The sequence below is a fragment of the Stegostoma tigrinum genome, chromosome 6 (assembly GCF_030684315.1).
Source record: "Stegostoma tigrinum isolate sSteTig4 chromosome 6, sSteTig4.hap1, whole genome shotgun sequence".
In the NCBI taxonomy this organism is placed as follows: Eukaryota; Metazoa; Chordata; class Chondrichthyes; order Orectolobiformes; family Stegostomatidae; genus Stegostoma; species Stegostoma tigrinum.
The window spans coordinates 42998957-43020692 of record NC_081359.1 but is presented as its reverse complement, the minus strand read 5'-3'; the positions used below and the strand labels follow the sequence as shown (position 1 = coordinate 43020692).

At 41.0% G+C, this 21736-nt stretch overlaps 1 protein-coding gene across 1 annotated transcript in view; it reads right to left on the bottom strand.

The window, feature by feature from the left end:
• Window positions 1-21736, bottom strand: part of gpc6a (glypican 6a) — a 936149-nt gene that overhangs the window by 321159 nt on the left and 593254 nt on the right. The window lies entirely within an intron of this gene.

The following is a 21736-nucleotide window of genomic DNA, read 5'->3' as shown; positions in this document are numbered from 1 at the left end:
CCAATTTTGCCAATTGCTTTTTATTGGTCTTCCCAATTATTATCACATCTTCCAAATAATTAGCGACCTGGGGTAAACCTCGGGAAATATTCTCCATTGTCCACTGGAAAGTGGCATGGGCTGATGATACCCCAAAAGGCAGGCTCATGTATTAGTACAAACTGTTATGGATCTTAATTGTAGCATACGTCTGGGAATCCTCATCTAAACACAATTGCTGGTATACTTGGCTCACGTCCAGTTTTGTGAAGGACTACCCATTTGGCGTATAAGTCCTCTATCGACTATTTGAATATTTATCCAGCTGTGGGAAATGGTTTACCATCTTTCTGAAATCCCCACAAAGGCAAACAGACCCAATGGGCTTCAGAATCAGTATGACCAGTATTGCCCAATCTGTAAACTGCACTGGTTTGAAGATTCTTTCACTTTCTACCCTCCTGATTTCTGACTCTATTTTTGCACATAAGACAAATGGCACTGTGTGGGCCTTGCAGAATTTTGGAATTACTTCAACATGTAAAGAGGCCTTGGACCCTTTAATAATCCTTAGACCTTCCTGAAAAACCTCTGGGTATTTGTTTAAGAATTTATTCAGGCAGCCATTTTTTAAGCGAAAAATATCAAGCCAAACAAATTAAACCTTTCTCAACTAATTTCATCCCATCAAGCTTGGGCCTGACCCTTTTACTACAATCAGTGATAGCTGAACCAGCTGTTTCTTATAAGAGACTGGAATCGACGTTGTACCCTTAATCTGGAGGGTTTCCCTGGTATGGGTTCTCAGCTTGGCCTGTGTCTTACACAAACTTAAAGGGTAGAGACCAAATCAAATTTTTGGTAAAGGCCGATTCCCACAATCACTGATACAGCTGCTCCATTGTTGACCTTCATTAGAAGTGGGTCGCTATTTGACCAGACATTTACTTTGATTGGTTCCAACTTGGATGTTGCTGAGCAATTTAACAGTTCCAAACCAGTTATAGGTGGACTTTCCAGGATATCCAATCTCCTGGATACTGGCCTATGAGTTCACCGACTCAGTTCAAGCCTAGTGGGGCTCTTCTGCTGTCCAACATACCAGCAGCAACTGCAATGGCATGCTGGTCCAACCCTCAGGAAAGTTTTTCACCATTTTCCTGAAGGCTTCTCATTGTTTTGGGATTTTGCTGTGGGCTGAGCTAGAGTCCTTCTGTTCAGAATATATCCTGAGTGAGGCTGTACAATTGCTTTTACTCAAGTGGTGTTCCCCAAGCTTAGCCAACCTAGCAAAGGTGTCCACTTCTGTCCAAGTAACTCAAGGTGCACTTGTTGCATTTTCTAATGACAAAGTGAATTGTCGTACCTGTTTGAAATCCAGTTGGGCTTCAACTAGTAGGCGCTTTTGCATGGTCACATCATTAATCTCATATAACAAATGGTCTCTCACTATCTCACTTAGGGATAAACCAAAATTACATGTCTCTGTCAGTCTTCTTAACAGCGTCAAAAATCCTGATATGGATTTACCTGCTTCTCAAACTGTTGAGTAAAACTGATAACATCTCAGAATTAGTGGAAGCTCGGGGTAATAATATTCCTTAGCCAAATCCATCAACTCTTGAAAGGTTTTAGTGAGTGGTGCCTCAGGGAAAGTTAGGCTCCTAATAACTTAAAAAGCTGAGTGTTCACAAGCTGTTAGAAAAATTACTGATTGCTTTTTATCTGCCCCAATGTGAATTCCTGAAAAAAATACATTCTTTCTACATACTGGGCCCAACCTTTGAAGGCAGAATCAAATGAGGCAAGCTTCCTGAATAGCAGCATGATGCCAGAAATACTTATCCCAACTCAGAGATGATGGTTGTGAGAGAATCTTTTCAGCAGTGTGTTTTTCTCTCATCGCCACTGAAATAACTCCACAAAGGCTAGTATCCCATCACCAAGTCACCCATTACTTACACATACGTAGTATATGACACTGACACAGTGATCTGGCTCTTATACTTAACAGAAACCCTGACACTCCTATTTATATCTGTCAGCTAGGACTTCCTAACTCACAATCTATGAGATGGACTTGGATGACCTTGTTCCAATCACTTTCGTAGGAGTCTGGAACTCACTGCCTGTAAGTGTGATGGAGAGAGAAGCTCTCATAACATTTTAAGAAGTATTTAGATGTGCACTTGCGATGGTGTCCACTTGGAAAAGGACATTAGAAGAGTTAGTTATTTTTGACTGGATTGGATGTAAAGGGCCAAAGGCCATTATCTGTGCTGTTTTATAACTTTGTGACTACGACAGAGGAATTCAAGCAGCCTACACACAGTCTTTCTAGCACACAGTTTTTCACTGTGACTGAATGAATTGAAAGAGAGAGCTTGTATTAAGGGTGTATATAGGTAGGACTGCCCCAGGATACGCTGAAGCTCTCTTGAGATCCTTTAATTTCCATCCTCCAGACAACTTGTTTTAACTCAGACCAATGTGGCATGGTCAGTGCTGTTGCCCTCACAGTTAGCTTTGGGGGTAAAAGAAGTCAGATGTTAGCACCGCCCCATCCAGCAGGAACTCATCCAGGAAAAACTCCAGGAGTCTGTCTGCCCTCTCTGGGTAAAACATCTACAATCATGCAAGGCAGCTCCAGACTGACACTACTGGTCTGGGTGTACAACAGGCTCGTAAAATGGCACAGGCGCGTGAAATCCTGGGGAATTCTGTGATAACCGGCGAACAGCACATGATAAGACTGGGTGAAAACTGAATGTGAGAGACGTGATAGGGGTGAGGTAGGTAATTAATGAGGTGATTTTAGTATGCTATAGTAAGAGAATTGTTTTGACCTTGTGGTGCAAAACCCTACAAATCACTGGACACAACTCAGACTTAGCCAAAAACATTTAAGATTCATCCAAAGACACTGTGAATTCCAATACATAACTTGTTGAAATGTATCTGTAAGCCAAGTCTTTAAAGAGTCCAACAGTATTTTGGGTTTATGAAAAGGGCATAAAGTACAAGAGCAAAATAGGCTAAAGATGTATAAAAATAAGTGTACAGGCCATGATTAAGCAGACTGTCTGCAGTTTGGGTAATCTTTGAAGAGAAAGTAAAACTAAAGAGAAGAGAGAATTTTGTAAGAAGTTATTTTCACTTAAGTTTGCTGGAACATGGAATGCTTCACTGTACAAAGTGGTTGAAACCGAGACCATCGCACCAGCTAAATAAAGATGCAGGGCCAGCAAGTGAGATTAAGTAAATAGAATTAGTTCTGGATTGCATTGCCAAGAGCTGGTCCATGAGACAAATGTCCATATTCTGGAAATAAACTTCTACAGGTTGATTTTCTGAGCACATGAAGCTATGCTTGCAGAAACTATGCAGCACAGTTAATAATGCCAACGTGCTTTTGAACTGAAGCATCTGGAAATGCTTCGCACAATGAATTACTTCTTGAAGTTTAATAATCAATATTATACAGCAGCATAAGTACTGAATTTCCTATTTTTACAGAACATTAAAACTAATTAGTATGAGCTCCTTCAAGGTATAGTGTGAACGATTTCATCTTATTCCCTGCATCATCACCATTTATTTAATGTGTCATTAATGTCGGTTTTATAGTGCCATGTTTAGCCTGATGGTAGCCTATTGTTTTTCTAGTATCATTAGACCTAATTGTAAGCCACTTTATTTCATTTCAATGTGGCATTAATGGGGACAATCAAGGACATTCAACTTAATAGTTAATATGTCTATAAAAGAGCACACACCAAGGGCTCAGCTCTCTGAAGCGTTCATTTATCACAAAAAAGTTTTCTTTCTCTTCCAGTGTCTGCTAATTGGGAATGGGATAGTTAGGGGGGAAAGAATGGGACGTTTTCTAATGGTAGAATAAATTTGATGAAAACCTTGAAAAACAAGCATTATGTACAATATCAGAAGGGATGAGAACATTCACCATGGGCTCTCAAAGTTATTGTAGCACAGAAGGCACTACTCAGCACATCAAATCCCTGCCATGTCTTCGTACAACAGTCCAATGGGTTCAATTTCCCCACGCAATCCTGAAATGCTGCAATGGGTATGTCCCTGCATTGCTTCTCCAATTTCCACCTGAAATCATTGATCATTTCTGTATCTACAAATCTCATAGGTAGAGATTTCTATTAATTATCATTTGCAGTGTTAAAATGGTTTTCTGCACTTCCTATTTGGCCTCTTGTCAAAATCCTAAATTTGTGCTCCATTATCCCTAAACAATCAACTAAGAAGGACAACTTTGCCGTATCTAAACTTGTCATAACCTTGTACACCTTGATCAAGAATTCACTCTGATCCAAGGAGAACAACCCAAGCTCCAACAAATCAAACTTACCATTGAATTTCCTGAACCTGGGAACTATTCCAATAAATTTCCTCCGCAACCTCTGAAGGATCCTCAATTTTTTTCCAACATGTGTTCACCAAGATTGGATACATTAGCTGTGAACAATTCAAAGCATTAAAAAGGTTCAAAATAGCTTTTACCTCTATTGATGAAGTCCAAGATCCTATATATTATGCTAAACACTCTCTCAGTGTGTCTTGTCAGCATGAAAGCCTTTTGCATATTAATTCCCAGATCCCTTTGTCCCTGCATACGCTTTTGAACTATGCCAATAAATCTATGCTGCCTCTCCATTCTGCTAACAGACATCACCTCACATTTCATTATTATAAATTACATCAGGGTATGGCATACTGTCAAATTCTACAAAGTTACAGAAGGAAATCATTACAATAAGAATTATGGAAATGCTGCAAATATTATCAACAAATAAACAGTGTCAGTCTCACATCTAGTTATCAATCATAATTAATTCACACTGGAAAACGCAGGAGTGAAATGGAAGTTCAGTGGGAGTATTGGAACAGATAAGCACAGTAGATCCCAACACTTTTCAATTGAAATCCAGCTAGAAATAGAAATAAGAATTTCTATAGATATTTTCAAAAATTAACAAGGACATTCAGAAGTTATTTGATCAGGCGAGACATTGAAAGATATTACAGAAAATAGACGCTAATAGAAGCAGGTAACATAGACACTTTAATAGAAGGCTGGCTTGCTAGGAAATAAAATAGGCATAATGGATCACTTTCTGTTTGGCAAAATGTGGTGTGTCACCGGCACCACGGCTAGGACTCCAATATTTATGGAGCCCTAGCAATTTATGCAACTGATTTGGGCAAAGGAGTGGCAAGTGCTTCGCTAAATTTACAGGTAACACAAAAATAGGTGGGAAAGTGAAGAGGACAAAAAAAGGCTAGAAAGGGATGCAGATATTCCAAGTGAGTGGGCAAACATGTGGTAAATGGAGTGTAATGTAGGGAAATGTGAAACTGGCCATTTTGGTAAGAAGAATAAAAATGAAGCACTTTATTAAAATGGTGTGAGATTGCAGATTCCTGAGATATGGAACGATCTGGATGCCAAAGTGCACGAATTGCATAATGTTAGACAGCAGACAGAGCAAGTAATTAGGAAAGCTAAACGAATATCAGTTGAAAGCAAAAGTAGGGAGGTTATGCTTCCGGTAAACAGGGCATTGGTGAGACCATATCTGGAGTACTGTGCACAGTACAGGTTTCCTTATTTACAGAAGGATGTAAATGCATTGGAAGCAGTTTAGACAAGGCTTACAAGACTAATAACTACAAAAGGGGGATTTTTCACCAGAAAAGGCTTGACAGGCTAAGAAATTCCAGCAAAAGTTAACAAAGATGTCGATAAGGTATTCAGCAAAGTGCCATATCCAAGGTTATTGTGACAAATAAGAACTGATATGGTAGGGGGTAATATACTGCTGGTGATAGAAGAGTTGATTGTAAGAGTTGAGTTGATTGAAAAATCTAAGATCCTGAGGGGTGTTTGTAGAATTATTGAAGAGAGGATTTTTCCTCTTGTCATTGGTGGCAGACAGGAATGTGGAGTAATCTGGTTAGCCATGAAATGTTGAATGGTGGTGCAGGCTCAATTTACTCCTGCACTTAATTTATATGTTTGTATTCCCATGTCCTTTTCAGTCCAGGCCCCATCACAAGAGAAGTGAACTTTCACAGGGTTAACATTTTAAATCATTTCTCTAGGTGCTTTTTAAATCTCTTTTTTTTTCCTGGTGATAAAGTGCTGCTAGCAAGCTCAACATTCATTGCCCATCCCCAGCTGTTCATGGGCAGTTAGTGGTGAAGCGCATGTGACAAAGTAATTGAGCGGGCCATTTCATTGAGTAGTTGTAAGTCTGGAGTCAGTCTGAAGGACATCAGTGGATCAGACTGGTTTTACATCAATTGTTCCATAAGAAATAGGAATAGGTCATTTGGCCCTTTAATCCTGTTCTGTCATTCAACAGGATCAGGGCAGATCCAACACCCCTCATGTCCACTTCCTGCCCCTTCCATGTAATCCTTGATTCCCCTACCATTCAAGAATAAACCTCATTATTAATGAAGAAAAAACATTTTATTTCAGATTTACGAATTCCCTCAGCTGTCATGGTGGAATTTGAACCCACGTTTTTGTGACACTAATCCAGGTCTCTGGGCTACAAGTTCATAAGTACTATGCTACCGTCACCCATTCCTGTTGTATCTGGAACTGTATAATATCCATGTTGAAGTAAATACAATTATACTTGCATAGAACATCAGGACTATATGTTGTCATGCTGGCTTCTTGCAGTATTGTGATGAAATGAATGGAAAGATTCAATCAGAAGCACAATTTAGATATTTTCAATGCAAAACACTATTACATCCACAGGAATGTAGACATTCCAGCTGCAATTTATTACAGCCTTACATTTGCCTCTGGTTAACTGGCTTGAGAGATCATGTCTTCTAGCTGGTAATGGGGAAAACCTCTGTGATTGCTGTGGTATCTATGTTTTCAGTGAAGTACATAGTGAATTATGAATTGGTGCTACCTTAATAGCATGCTTTATTTTACTCCTTTCTGTTGATAATTTCTAAGAAGTGTGCTGAAAAGGCTTTGGCAAAGGTAAAATTGCATTCCTATGAAGTTCGCTCTAGCCTGCTGATCATGGATTAACAATAGATAGGGAATGTCCTTGGTACATATCCATGATGGCAAGGCTAGTTGTCTGTAGTTACCAATCCTCAGCAAACCACACTACATTAAATTTAATGCGGCAGTATTAGGAAAATCAGAATTAATGGCATTATTTGATCACCCTGGCCAAATTATTTGAACATCTGTGGCTTAGGTACACATGTCAGCATATAACACAAACTTTGTTAGAATTATCACTTCTGCATATATAATTTAAACACATTACGAGTATATTATGCCTAGCACTATTACAACATCAAGTTAAAATCTGGTACACAATTCCTCAAAGAATAAAATAATTAAAATATAATACAGGAACCAAAGAAATGAGAGGTACAAGCAGAAAGGGTTCTTTATTCAGTGAAATACATCAACATTTCAAGGTGGCTGCAAAACATGAAGTTTGGATTCAGTGGATCAATTTGAATAGCTTGCACTCATAATATAAGCTCTGATGGAGTTTAGAGTTTTGTTATTCTCTGTGATTTAAAAAGTCCATGGATTACAAAAAACAATCTAATGGCTGATTCCATGTTGCAATGATTTGCAAAAACCTAAAATATTTGTGGTTTTGACATTTGTAATATGTTTTATGATTCTCAATCCAAACTAAACATCTTTTGGATGAACCATGTCGAACATCCCTGAGAATTGCTTGATTAGTTGATTTTTAAGGAGACACAAACAACTGGATTGTCTCTCTGCTCTCTGCATATAGCTTTCTTTCAATAAATCATGCATTTTGCAAGGAGTAGAGAATTTCTAATAGGTGCCCTGAGTTTACTTGATGTTGTTGACTTGTGTTTAAAGTGGGGAGCAAAGCCTGCAGCCGGAGTTTAATTGTAATTTGTTGATTCCATAACAGATATTCGTGGCTTTGTAAAATTGTTTAATGCAAATTGAGAGCAACAACATCACCATGTGCTGATGCAGCCCAATTGTTATCATGCTCAGCTCAGTTGTGACTTCAATTTCCACTCAAAATTCTTGAGCAAATCATCTAGGCGCACATTCAGTGCAGCAGAAAAATCATTGAACCAAGACATTCTCTGCATAAGAGGTATCATAGATCTATATCAAAGAAGATTTTAGAGCTCTCCCTGATTGTCTGGTCAATATTTATTGTCACTAAAACAGCCTGACAAGTCACAATCACATAATTGATTTTTGGGCCTTGAAGTACACAAATGTTCTATCATATTTCCTACATTCTAACAGTAACATTATTTCAAAAGAAGTATGCCGTTGACTTTAACATGTTTTGGGTTGTTGTGAGGTTGTGAAAGCTCCTATATAAATACAAGCCTTTCCTACGTGTCAACCACAACCATTGAGTTATTAGAGGTGAAGTATTTTCATTCCAGCAGTTAAAAAGATCTGTTGTCGGATATTTGGTTTCCAGTGAGATCACATGATCATGCTAACTCACTGGAAAATTAATCACCCTTATTTCTGCCTCTTGAAGTCTGCCTCTAGAGATTTACACAGCCATCTGCCATGTTGCTATGCTGGTGATATATTTACTATATTTAGCAATTCACATTTTACTCCAAACCAAAATCCATTCCATCCAGTATTCCATGACTGCCCACCCTGACCAACTGCATAGAAGTGTACAATAAGGATTGAATTTCTTGAGCTGAAAACTCTCAATTTTTATTTTCCTGTTGGATTTTCTGAGCTATAGCAATCCTGATAGCACTAGTTAATTTTGAATCAAGCTCCTGATTGTGCTACAGGAACCTGATTTGAATGTTAACTAAGTGTTTTGGCTGTCCAAGATGACACAACTAGCATGCATGACCTGCCACTTGCCTCCACTGAAATAGTAATGAGTACCCTACTGGAGGTTCAGCTTGCACTCCCTACTTCATAAAGTTCTAAACTTGCCCTCCAATCCTTATTAGGACATTAGGGGACTGAGGAAGTGTTGGCGTAGGTTATTATTGAAGATTTACAAGTATGTTGCCAGGACTGGAAGGTTTGAGTTATAAGGAGAGGTCGCATAGTCTCCATCTCAGGCGACCAGCTTGTAACTGATGTCCATTTCAAGCCCACCGACTCACACAGCTACCTAGAATACACCACCTCCCACCCACCCTCCTGCAAAAATTCCATCCCCTATTCCCAATTCCTCCGCCTCCTCCGCATCTGCTCCCACGATAAGACATTCCACTCCCACACATCCCAGATGTCCAAGTTCTTCAAGGACCGCAACTTTCCCCCCACAGTGATTGAGAACGCCCTTGACCGCGTCTCCCACATTTCCCGCAACACATCCCTCACACCTCGCCCCCGCCACAACCGCCCAAAGAGGATCCCCCTCGTTCTCACACACCACCCCAACTTCCGGATACAACGCATCATCCTCCGACACTTCCGCCATCTACAATCTGACCCCACCACCCAAGACATTTTTCCATCCCCACCCCTGTCTGCTTTCCGGAGAGACCACTCTCTCCGTGATTCCCTTGTTTGCTCCACACTGCCCTCCAACCCCACCACACCCGGCACCTCCCCCTGCAACCGCAGGAAATGCTACACTTGCCCCCACACCTCCTCCCTCACCCCTATCCCAGGCCCCAAGATGACATTCCACATTAAGCAGAGGTTCACCTGCACATCTGCCAATGTGGTATACTGCATCCACTGTACCCGGTGTGGCTTCCTCTACATTGGGGAAACCAAGCAGAGGCTTGGGGACCACTTTGTAGAACACCTCCGCTCAGTTCGCAACAAACAACTGCACCTCCCAGTCGCAAACCATTTCCACTCCCCCTCCCATTCTTTAGATGACATGTCCATCATAGGCCTCCTGCAGTGCCACAATGATGCCACCCGAAGGTTGCAGGAACAGCAACTCATATTCCGCTTGGGAACCCTGCAGCCTAATGGTATCAATGTGGACTTCACCAGCTTCAAAATCTCCCCTTCCCCCACCGCATCCCTAAACCAGCCCAGTTCATCCCCTCCCCCCACTGCACCACACAACCAGCCCAGCTCTTCCCCTCCACCCACTGCATCCCAAAACCAGTCCAACCTGTCTCTGTCTCCCTAACCTGTTCTTCCTCTCACCCATCCCTTCCTCCCACCCCAAGCCGCACCCCCATCTCCTACCTACTAACCTCATCCCACCTCCTTGACCTGTCCGTCTTCCCTGGACTGACCTATCCCCTCCCTACCTCCCCACCTATACTCTCCTCTCCACCTATCTTCTTTTCTCTCCATCTTCGGTCCTCCTCCCCCTCTCTCCCTATTTATTCCAGAACCCTCACCTCATCCCCCTCTCTGATGAAGGGTCTAGGCCCGACACGTCAGCTTTTGTGCTCCTGAGATGCTGCTTGGCCTGCTGTGTTCATCCAGCCTCACATTTTATTATCTTGGATTCTCCAGCATCTGCAGTTCCCATTATGTCGGATAGGATGGGATCTTTTTCACTGGAGCTTAGGGAGTTGAGAGATGACCTTAGAGAGGTTTATAAAATCATGAGGGGCACAAATAAGGTGAATAGCAAAGCTCTTTTCCCTAGGGTAGGGGAGTTCAAAACTTGAGGGCATATTTTTAAAGTGAAACAAGAAAGATATTTAAGGAAAATGAGGGGCATCTTTTTCACACGGAAGGTGGTTAGTCTGTGGGATGAACAGCCAGAGGAACTAGTAGATGCAGGTACAGTTGCAACATTTAAAAGACTTTTGGAAAGGTTGGAGAACAGCGTTTAGAGGGATATGGGCCAAATGCAAGCAAATGGGATTAGCTTTGTTTGGGAAAATTGGTGGGCATGGACAAGTTGAGCTGAAAGATCTGTTTCCATGTATGGCTCTATGGTTTCTCAACTTGAACTCCTCAATGCTTCCCTTTCTCCATACAAACAGCATTCTTTCAAGCCTAACATAGACCACAAAACCATGAAACACAGGAACATAAGTAGGCCATTTGGTCCATCTGGTTTACTCTGACATTCAATGAGATCTTGGCTAATCTGATAATCCTCAACCCCACTTTCCTGCTTTGTCCACATAATAATAAAATGTGAGGCTGGATGAACACAGCAGGCCAAGCAGCATCTCAGGAGCACAAAAGCTGACGTTTCGGGCCGAGACCCTTCATCAGTGAGGGGGATGGGGTGAGGGTTCTGGAATAAATAGGGAGAGAGGGGGAGGCGGACCGAAGATGGAGAGAAAAGAAGATAGGTGGAGAGAGTATAGGTGGGGAGGTAGGGAGGAGATAGGTCAGTCCAGGGAAGACGGACAGGTCAAGGAGGTGGGATGAGGTTAGTAGGTAGATGGGGGTGCGGCTTGGGGTGGGAGGAAGGGATGGGTGAGAGGAAGAACCGGTTAGGGAGGCAGAGACAGGTTGGACTGGTTTTGGGATGCAGTGGGTGGAGGGGAAGAGCTGGGCTGGTTGTGTGGTGCAGTGGGGGGAGGGGACAAATTGGGCTGGTTTAGGGATGCAGTTGGGGAAGGGGAGATTTTGAAACTGGTGAAGTCCACATTGATACCATTAGGCTGCAGGGTTCCCAGGCGGAATATGAGTTGCTGTTCCTGCAACCTTCGGGTGGCATCATTGTGGCACTGCAGGAGGCCCATGATGGACATGTCATCTAAAGAATGGGAGGGGGAGTGGAAATGGTTTGCGACTGGGAGGTGCAGTTGTTTGTTGCGGACTGAGCGGAGGTGTTCTGCAAAGCAGTCCCCAAGCCTCCGCTTGGTTTCCCCAATGTAGAGGAAGCCACACCGGGTACAGTGGATGCAGTATACCACATTGGCAGATGTGCAGGTGAACCTCTGCTTAATGTGGAATGTCATCTTGGGGCCTGGGATAGGGGTGAGGGAGGAGGTGTGGGGGCAAGTGTAGCATTTCCTGCGGTTGCAGGGGAAGGTGCCGGGTGTGGTGGGGTTGGAGGGCAGTGTGGAGCGAACAAGGGAGTCACGGAGAGAGTCGTCTCTCCGGAAAGCAGCGAACAAGGGAGTCACGGAGACAGTGGTCTCTCCGGAAAGCAAGCGAAGGTTGCAGGAACAACAACTCATATTCCGCTTGGGAACCCTGCAGCCTAATGGTATCAATGTGGACTTCACCAGTTTCGAAATCTCCCCTTCCCCCACCGCATCCCTAAACCAGCCCACTTCGTCGCCTCCCCCCACTGCACCACACAACCAGCCCAGCTCTTCCCCTCCACCCACTGCATCCCAAAACCAGTCCAACCTGTCTCTGCCTCCCTAACCTGTTCTTCCTCTCACCCATCCCTTCCTCCCACCCCAAGCCGCACCCCCATCTACCTACTAACCTCATCCCACCTCCTTGACCTGTCCGTCTTCCCTGGACTGACCTATCCCCTCCCTACCTCCCCACCTATACTCTCTCCACCTATCTTCTTTTCTCTCCATCTTCGGTCCGCTTCCCCCTCTCTCCCTATTTATTCCAGAACCCTCACCCCATCCCCCTCTCTGATGAAGGGTCTAGGCCCGAAACGTCAGCTTTTGTGCTCCTGAGATGCTGCTTGGCCTGCTGTGTTCATCCAGCCTCACATTTTATTATCTTGGATTCTCCAGCACCTGCTGTTCCCATTATCTCTTGTCCACATAACCCTTGATTCCCTAATTGATTAAAATCTGTCTATCTCAGCCTTGAATGTACTTTATGGTCCAGCCTTGACAGCTCTTTGTGGTAAATAGCTACACAGGTTCAGTACTGAGGGAAGAAATTCCTCCTCGTCTCTGCCTTAAACCTGCCACTACTTATTTTGAGATTATATCCTCTAGTCCCTAGGTTCTTCTACAAGGGCAAACAACCTTTCCAAATCTACATGCTGTCAAGTCTTCGAGGTCTCCTCTCATTCTTCTGAACTTTGGTGATTACAAGCCCAACCTACTCAACCTCTCTTTGTGAGACAGTGCCTCTGTACCTGGAATCAAGCTACAGAATCATTTATTCATAGAAATTCATAGGACCCCTAAAGTGTGGAAACAGGCCCTTTGGCCCAACAAGTCTTATGGACTGCTTTCAATGTCACTATAACTTCCCTTAAATAAGGGGACCAAAACTGTTTATAGATATTCTATGTGAGAACTGACTTGTGTCTTGAATAGGTTTAGCAAGACCTCCTTATTTTTATACCCCATTCCCTTTGAAATAAAGACCAATAATCCATTTACCTTCCTCGTTATCCAATGAACTAGCAATGAAGACTCCCAAATCCCTTGACTCTTTAACTTGCCACAGTCTTTCTCTATTTAAATAATATTCACCTTTTCAATGCTTCCTGTTAATGAGCACAATCTCACATTTTTCCATATTACATTGCATCCACCAACTGGCGTAACTATAGCAAATTTATAAAGTTATGTCTGCTAAATGAAACATCTTTTTCTCCATCTGATTTCTAGACTAAATGAAGGACAGGAATAATAAATAGGTAATCAAGCCATATGATTATCTGAAGTCAAAATTACCTGCAGCTTTTCAATTTGATCCAGCCTTACAAAACCAGCTTTCTCCTGTTTTGACTGTATTTTTTGACCTTTTGTTCAGTCACTATTAAGCTGTATGTGTGACTCTTTCTCAGCCATGTTGTCGATCTCAACTTTATCAGTGACCCAGTCTGCACAATGGTGGGTAGATCAAAAATCTTGCCTGAACGTAGCAGTCTTTTATTTCACTGGCTTCTATACAGAGGGTTTGCGTGCTGCTCTGCCATATTAAGAATACATGAATAGGAAGAGAATAGAGGAACATGGATCCTATAAGAGTATTTCAGTATGCTAAGATTCCAGTTTTAGTATGGAAGGGCAAAACGTGTTAGCGCAGGCTTGGAGGGCCGAAGGACCTGTTGCTGTGCTGTATTGTTCTTTGTTCCTTGTATTAACACCTGTACAGTAAATCTCTTTATCTACCCTGGATTCTTTCCACATTTACCTAATCCACTAGCCTCAAATTAACCTGAATCCTCTTTCCTTATAAATTTCCTTACAGCATGCTTTAAATCTTGACTGGCATTTTGTGTGTTGCTGGCTGTCTATTTTATACAAAGGACAGAGAACAGTAAAGTACAGCCTTTCGGCCCACCAAGATCATGCCGATACATGACGCTTTTTTAAATAAAAACTTTCTGCCTCTTTTTGGTCATTATCCCTCTATTCCTTGCCTCTTCATATATCTGTCAAGATGTCTCTTAACTGTGGCCATTCTATCTACATGGCCTGCTCTGGCAGCCCATCCTAGGCACATAATACCTTCTGTGTAAAAAAAAACTGTCTCTTAGATTTCCTTTAAAATTACCCATTTTTAACTTAAACCTATATCCCCTATTGCAATTGACAATTCTACTGTGGGGAAAAAGACTCTGACTATCTATTCTATCCATGCCTCTCACAATTCTGTAGATTTTTATCAGGTCATCCCCCATCCTTAGATATTTAAGTGAAAATAAACTAATTTGTCCAGTCTCTCCTCACAGCTAATACCCTTTAAACTAGCCATCATCCTAATAAGCCATTTCTACACTCTATCCAAAACGCACAATATTTGAAAATGTGGCCTAACAAAGTTCTATACTGCTGCAACATGACTTCTCAATTTTTTTTATTCGCTTGAAATTGATAGATCTAGTTGGGAAAATGAGTGATAATTTGTTACCATCACCCAGTGTACCTACCTCATACAATCCACTGTCAGGGAATACATGTAGCCCACGTATCACCCTGACCTATAATTCATGAGCACTTTCTTGATCAATTCTCAGCATAATGGACAAGCAGCAGCCAACAAAATATCAAGAGGGCTAATTATTCAGAAAACATCAACAATGGAATTGTCATGTTAAGGGGTTATTTCCGCTACTTTTCCAACAAAATATTTATATTGTGCTTCTAACAGAATGAAACATCCAAAAGTGCTTCACAGGAGCTTTATATTTTAAAAAAAAGCCGATCCATGAAAGGATACTCTTGTCCAAATGACAAAAACCTGGTCAAAGAGGCAAATTTTAAGGACTGTCTCCAAGAGGAATGTGTGATTGAGGGGATGAGGGAGATACTTTTGGAAACTGCATCGAAGCAAATGTAGGCAAGGTCACCAATGGTGAAGTAATTAAAACGAGGGTGACACATGCCAGATTTTGAGGGAAGCAGGGTTACAGTAAAGAGATAGGGAGGGATTTGGATACAAAGATCAGAATTTTTAAAAGCAAGATGTTGCTCAACTGGGATCAGTTCTGTAAGCACTGGCAATTTTAAATTACCTCAAGTTTCTGAGAGGTAGAATGTGGGAGTTAGGAAACTGAGGAGATATTGAACTTAATTGAGCTGGTTTTGAAACAGGCACCATATATAATGGGCCACATTTTAATTCATTGGACCATCACTCTCTTTTTTGATACTAATTTCTGGTGGATTACCTTTACCTCTGAGTCTGGGAGAAACTCTATTTATGCCTCAGTGCAGAAGTAACAATAGTGCTCCCTAGCGTATCGAATTGTTTCTTCATGTCTTTATCATTTGTATTTCTTCAAACACTCTGAAAACAGCCAAGCAAATGCTTCATGAGCTGAGTACAGATCTGAATCATTAAACTATTGTGATTGGCAGAAAAGTGTGCAAACTGAACAAGTTATGAACAGATTCAATGCAACCAGTCACACTTGTATTCATTTACAAATTACGCTATTCATCGCACTTCTCCATAAATTTGGCTTGAATAAAATGAGTTCTCTGGCTTTCCAAACATGAGCTCACATTTTCCTTTGGACTGTAATGCCAGAAGGAGTTGGGAATGACCCGATCCCACTCCTTATCATGGCACCTCTCATTTTCCCACACCAGGTTTGGGGGCTGCACATGTTATGCACAAATGCATTTCCTGGAGGATGTACACCATTTACACATCAGCTGCTTCCAATGACCCTGAACTTGTAGATTCAATTTGGTAATAGCAGGCCTGTTCTGAGTATGTTTCTTTTTGACTGGCATAGTACCCTTTTGGAGAAGCAGCACACCCCCTCTGGTGTCAAGGCATCTTTTGGGGAGGTAAGGCACTCCTTTGGGTTGTGAAAAGTCTCTCCATGTGCTATGAACATCTTTTCAATGTACCATGTATGACTCCAGCCAAGGAGAGTATTCTTTGGATTTACACTGACTTCAGTTTTAACCTTGATGTCACAGCCTGTCAAATGCAGTCTTGATATCAAGAACAATCACTCTGACCTCAATTCTAGAGTGCAGCTCCGTTGTCCATGTTTTGATCAAGGCTGAAATGTGATTGTCAACTGAGTGGCCCTGGCAGAACCGAAACTGGACACGAGTGAGTCGATTATTGTGGGAAAAAAGCTGCTTAATAGCACTGTTGTGACACCTTTTATCACTCTACTGATGACTGCGATGATGATTAGGACTGCTAAAGCTGTCAGGAAACTGTCTCAAAAATGTATAAGGATATTAGGAACTGCAGATGCTGGAGAATTTGAGATAACAACGTGTAGAACTGGATGAACACAGCACCTTTACTTCTGAGTCTGGGAGAAATTCTATTTATGCCTCAGTGCAGAAGTAACAATAGTGCTCCCTAGCGTATTGAATTGTTTCTTCATGTCTTTATCATTTGTATTTCTTCAAACACTCTGAAAACAGCCAAGCAAGTGCTTCATGAGCTGAGTACAGATCTGAATCATTAAACTGTTGTGATTGGCAGAAAAGTGTCAAGCAGCATTAGAGGAGCAGGAAGGCTGATGTTTTCGGCCTAGACCCTTCTTCAGAAAAAAATCTGAAAAAAAAATTCTGAAGGAGGGTCTAGGCCTGAAACATCAGTCCTCCTGCTCCTCTGATGCTGCTTGGCCTGCTGTGTTCATCCAGCTCTACACGTTGTTATCTCAAAAATGTATAGTTTTTTTTTCAAAGGTGCTACATATTTCAGTACTCCCCTTGACCACAGCCATTACTGAATTTGAGTTGCTGACTTCCAAAATTATATAATAAGATTCATTTTTATGGTCACCTCCCCCTACTAGGAATAGGAGCTATAAAGGCCCATGGAATGATTTGGACCACAGCATGGTTGCAAGGCCATGGAAAATTGTAATATGTGCATAGGATGTCACTGGGATTTTGGCAAGCAATGGGATGGAGACAGGTGGATAGATTAGCAGGGGGTATAATGGGTCATGAATGAGGGCATAGTTCGGCATTGGTGTATGGGGATTGTAGAAATATGTACAGGGTCATGGATGGCATGGTTTGGTATAAATAGGACACAGAGAGAAATGGGAGTGAGGGAGTTACAGCAGGAGATATTTTTAGGTTCAAACGTTGAACACAGTGCCAGAGTTCCTGGGCAGGCTATCTGCCCAATATGTATCAGAAGCTGCCAGCATCTGCCACTCTTTGTAGGTAATCTGACTGTTCTCCCAATGCAGCCTATTGTCCCTGATCAAAAATTGGAAAAAGAGATGGTCATTTTTAAATCCCATACTATACCCTCAATCCTGGGCCAAAAATAAGGCCTTTTATCCCAGTCAAAGTCCTTGCAGTGCTCACTTTAAAACTTTGACTGCTTTGTGTTTCTTCATGTTTCATTTTTTGTTCATATTTAGTAAAGCAAATTTGCCAGATCCAAATTTTCAGCACAAGAACTGTATGGTGTGACCATTACGTATTGCGACATGCTAACAGACTGTCTGATTTGCATCTTAACTAACTATTATCTCAGTGAATTGTTTTTTGCAATCTGTGGAATTTACTATCCCAGAGTATGGTGGAGACCAAGGTACCCAATAAATTTAAGGATGTGTTGGACAGATTTTTAATTAATGACAGGTTATGGAGAGCGGGAAGGAAAGTGAAGTTGAGGCCAAGATGAGATCAGCCATGATGGTATTAAATGGGATAGCAGGCTCGAGAGGCTGAATTATGTATACCTGCTCCAAGTTCTTAAGTTCCACCCAAAGAAACTTATTATTGAATAGTTAATTGTAACTTAAAATCAGTAGCAGAATTCTCAAGTGTCAACATGTGGGTAGCATATCCAAATTTTCAGGATAATTAGAAAGCCCACTATCCAAGTAATGTTTATGGGGGTGGTGGCTGCCTGCCTTCATTATGGTGATTGCCCCGATCTAAGGATTTGAGGTGAGGTCTCACTCAAGTGATTAGTTACTTGATCAAGCCAAGATTTAATATATATTTTCGTGTTTCTGCCAGTATTTGAGTGGAACTTAAAATCAAGTACCTTGGTTATTCCCTTCTGTCATTGTTTGATTAATGTCAAATCACAATAAGATAATTGACAAATTTATTTTCCTTTAAAAATTTGTTGAACTTTCTCATGTTTCAAATCATTATTAAAATGCAATCTTGCTTTAATTAGTACTTTACATCTTCTAATCCTCCAGAAAGAATAATTTGCATTTTTCTCTGTGGGTATACAAATGTGAAATTGAGTTACTGATGTCTTGTCCATTTCTCAGTTGAAGTTGATCATAAGCAATGGATATTCTTTTCAAAGCTTTACTGTTAATTGTGGACTTGAATATGCTAAACTGAGATATAGCTTACATCTCCTTGGAGAATATGTTGATGAGACTACAAAATCAGTGGTACAGGTTCTGTGAAATGAGGTGTCCTTGGTGCATGGAAGATGCAAATAAAAAGAAATGACTTGATAAACCTGAAATGAAGCATGAGGAACAAAGATATTCATAATTTCAAGATAAACCAAGGGTTTAATGCAATGCATCAGGTACTAATTTAAGACTGGAGTTATTAGATGTCAATTTGAAGAGTATTCTTTTGGTAAACTAATTACACAATGTGGCTGAAATCAATAAGGACTTTGTAGATATTGTATTACAATTTCAGATCAAAAGTACTGTTGCAAAGCATGGCTGCTGGTTTCATTTACTCAAAAGTTAGACTATGCCTTCTGATCAAAAGATCAAGTAGCTTTTTTATCGCATTAATTTAAAGGTTTCTGGTATCTGAAAGGATTGTTGTTCCTTTCATGATTATCTTGTTACACATATCCAGTAAACCTGCTTATTTGGAGATGTGAACTGTGTACCTCTACAGACATTCAATTGTTGTATTTTGTGGATTGTGTCTATCCTAATGTAGGCACACATATGCATGTATGTCATATTGTTAAGGCTCTCTAAAACTCTTCAAAAGAGTTAACAGAATGCAGCTGATACCTAAGACACTATCTGCCACAGTCTGAAAGTACACTGGAGTATTTTTGTTAACTGGGCAGAAGGTCTGACTTACACCATATGAATCAAAGAAAGTAACTAAATTCTCTATGTGATAAGCTATAACTTGGTCCTTCAAAATCAAAACAACTTTGATATTCCCTCTGAAATCTTTTAAGAATAATAGACTTTCTCATTGTATGTACATTTATGAATTAATTTTAATTATTTTTAAATCAACATATCTGGACAGATCATCGGACACTTCAGAGGTAGGGACATGCTTCATGAGGTCCAAGGAAATGAACATTTAGTATTTGCCAAATCCTGTATTTCATCTTATTAACTGATTGAAAGTGAAGAAAGATACTGATCTGGTTTGTAGCTATCTGCTGCAGTACCCTGGCAGAAACAGTGGTCCTCCTTCATTACAGTGATGGGTTTCTGGATAGACGTGGATGGGGCTTTCTAGCTTTTGGCAGCATGGTGGCTTAGTGGCTAGCACTGCTGACTCACTGCACCAGGGACCAGGGTTCAATTCCAGCCTCAGGTGACTGTCTGTGTGGAGCTTACATGTTCTCCTCATGTCTGCATGGCTTTGCTCCAGGTGCTCTGGTTTCCTCCCACAGTCCAAAGATGTGCAGGCTAGGTGGGTTGGCCATGCTAAATTACCTGTGGTGCCCAGGGATATTTGGGTTAGATGTAGGAAATCAAGTGTAGGTGAATGGGTCTGAGTGGAATGCTCTTCAGAGGGACGGTGTGGACTTGTTGGGCCAATTGGTCTGTTTCCACACTGTACAGATTCTGTAATTCTATTACAAACTGAATGTAGTACAGTTACGTCTTGTGGATACTAGAGATTTGAAATGATCACAAATTTAAATTCAGATGTTGGAGATTATTTGAATGGTCTTTTCGAACATACCACGCACCGCAGTCTGACACATGGTAAGCAAACTGCATTAGAGAAATAGCACTCTGGATACTGATGTATGTGTGAACACATAACTCCTAAATCATACTGGAATTAGCATAACAATAGAATATCATCTTAGTTTAAACAAATACTTACATAATTGCTTGAAACGTTAACTTTTATGTATTGTCTAAAGTAAAGAAGATTAAATTGACCTGTATAAATAATAGAACACTTTGAGAACTTTATGTGCTTTTCTGTTTCTCAAAAGCAATATTCCTGGTATTGCTTGTGCAGTAGGGTATTGTGCAGCCATTTCATGGAATTGATCACCATTACTATCATCAATAAATTGGTATGGTGTGTTGATGATGTTGCGCACTTTAGAGAAGTTGCACTTGATGCTGCTGATGTTGTGGCACTTCTTGATGATTTTGTGAATTGAATTTCCTCTGTGTATCTGTTGATATTGCTTTGCTTAATAATTATGTTGCTGATGTTGATGACTTTTCTGCTTCTCCAACTTACGTTAGGATGATTATGGACTCTGTCATATTTCATTTGCTTACCTGTTGATGATGTGCAACCTTTGGTCTCAGCTTTATGAAGTCTTGTTTTCATGATTTGATCCTGCATGTGTAACATTTTTCTAATAGTTCAATCTGGGATTTGGCATGTTTGTCAGAATGTAGACCTTCTTCTTTCTGAGCATCAATCTGTAATAGTTGCGCTATTTATTCTTGATCTTTTGGAGTGTGTAATTTGCTTGGCAATGCTAGTCTGTTAGTATTGCCTGCAATTTCATGCAAGTCTTGAAAATGCAGGTCAAAATGGCACTAAGGTAAGATTTGGATGGTCTTTTGTCTTTCAGCATTTTCTGAGGGTTCTCTTGACCATGTGAACATGTAATCTATGAAACATGTCCTCCAGGGTAAAATGGGTGATGGGGAAGTGATATTGAGTCTGTTCAATTTGGCAAATCTCTTAAATTCTCTGAAAATGAACTGAGTTCCATTGTCAAATATTATTCCTGCATGAATTCCTTGCGCAGAAAACAGAACTCCATGCTGCTGAGACAATTGTTAAAAGCTCTCTAATCTTAGATAAAAGGGAATATTGAGTTACAAACTCTTTGGAGATAAATGACAAGTCCTAAGCTATGTTTATTGAATTTGTTGGTGTATCTTCAGGACTCTCTGGCTTGGATGTATGGCTATGCCTTACTCTTTGTATGCTATATCAAACATCACGGCTGGTATTTTTTGCTTCCTCTTCGGGGATTTTCATTGACATGTCCTTGAAAATGTATTTGTGGTAGGATTGATTTTCCATAGTGCTGTAAAGTTTGCAGGGTCTATATCTGTTCTTCTCCTCTTCTCCATCAGATCCTCAGAGTATTTCATAGTGAATGTTACAGTCTTGCAGGGCTGATAGCTCAATACCTCTTCCCCAGACAGTCCCTCCAACAAATTCTTGAAGCCCCAAGAATCTGTAGCAGAGTGGCCAAAAATGCCATCACAAGCTTGCACCTGCCAAAAAGACGATACAAAGT